We start from the raw sequence: 1,804 nt of genomic DNA, 5'->3' as shown, positions 1-1,804 counted from the left end.
TAATTAAGTCACTCAACTTTCATATTTTATTAATTAAAGGTTTTAGCATGTTTTTTAAACCTTTTTTTTTCACAATTAGCAAATTTTTTATCTTTTTTTGATGTTGACGTTGAGTGGCGGCGTGAATTTATTAATTATTTTTTGAAATTTAATTTAATTAACGTTTTTAAAAATTTTCTAAATTTAACTATATATATTGCAAATTCCGACCCCCATATCTTATTCTCCATTTATTTCTTGACGCACAAAAAAAATCGATGAGACTCTATTTGAATATTTAGTGACCCGATTTGGGAAAATATGCATGAGTGACCTAACAGGAAAACTTTTAAAACTTGGTTACTATTTTATGAGATATTCTATATTTTTAAATTTGTTTGTTTTAACAATAGTCAAGGTGTTTGTGACCGATACAATTTCAATAATTAAATTTACGATCAATTTTGAGACCAATTTAACTTACGTTTTATTTTTGAAAAACTTGCCAAAAAGTTTGCGACCGAATTATTTCGGTCGGTAAAACTGCAACCATTTTTGCGACCATATCAATTTTATTTCATTATATTATTTTTAGTTTTATAAACTAGCGACCGTATTTGTAGCTAAAACAATTCCGGTCGCTATACTTGCGGTCATTTAACGACCAAAAATGTTGGTTGTTAAATGTTGCAAACGATTTTGTTTCGGTGGCTAACTTTGCGACCAATTTTGTTTCGGTCGCTAGTTTTGTGACCAAAAATTTTGGTTGGAGAATCTGCAACCGTTTTGCGACCAAATTTATTTATATTTTATTATTCTTTTTTATTTTTAAAACTAGTGACCATATTTGCAACCGAAACAATTTTGGTTGCTACATTTGCGATCGATTAACGACCGAAAAAGTTCAGTCGCTAATTTTGCAACCGATTTTATTTTTATGGCTAATTTTACAACCAGTTTGGGTTTGGTCGCTAATTTTGCGACCAGTTTTGTTTCGGTCACAAATACGGTCGCTAACTTTGCGACCATTTTGGTTGGTCGCAAATTTCGGTCGTTGTTGCCTATTTGTGTAGTAGTGTATTACAGACTTACAAGCAGGAATGTGATGGGAGTTAAGAAAACCATAAGGCATTAGCAAGCATAAAAAGAAAGAGAGACAGTGATCTCAGTGAAGACCACACCTTTTTCGCTGATAGACCAATTCAGGTGATAGGCACATACCACAATCTCATATAGTGTTGTTATGCCAGCCATAGCAAACGGTTTTCCATTTGTAGCATAATGGGTAATGGGGATCCACAAGTGCAAAGATATTGGTGGGATTGCGGGGGTTGTGAACATGGGGATACACTTATCTCGGAGCCTGGACCATAGGTTGTATGATATGTTTGGGGTTCAATGAATTAGGACCATGTGTAGGGAGTGTTTTGGACAAAAATCTGCTAAGGATAATGTATCCAAATTCGTAAAGTGAGGTATAGTGCTAACACGATAATAGTGAATGTGTAATCGAAATCTTGATGAACACAATGATTTGATCACGAGGAAAAAAGTCATTGAATACGATAATCTTACTTCGGTCAAAACTTAACAAGGTAATCTTAAGTCGAATCACTTCGGTCAATGATTAACGAGGTAACCTTTGGTCAGTAGTACGTGATTATAGTAATCTGCGGCACAAAAAACCCCCGGACGGTGAAAACTATCACCGCCAAGTATATTAATGACAAAAATCGGGTTACAAAGGTGGAGATATGATCAAAGATTACAAAGAATATCTAAGTGTGTGTGTGTGTATGAACTGCTAGAGAGAGTTCTTGACAGA

Source organism: Bidens hawaiensis, unplaced genomic scaffold, assembly GCF_021521415.1.
Source record: "Bidens hawaiensis isolate Kalapana, Puna unplaced genomic scaffold, B.hawaiensis_p1.1 tig00009657_1, whole genome shotgun sequence".
Lineage (NCBI taxonomy): Eukaryota > Viridiplantae > Streptophyta > Magnoliopsida > Asterales > Asteraceae > Bidens > Bidens hawaiensis.
The sequence above is the reverse complement of the archived record's forward strand: the minus strand, read 5'-3'. Positions refer to the sequence as shown.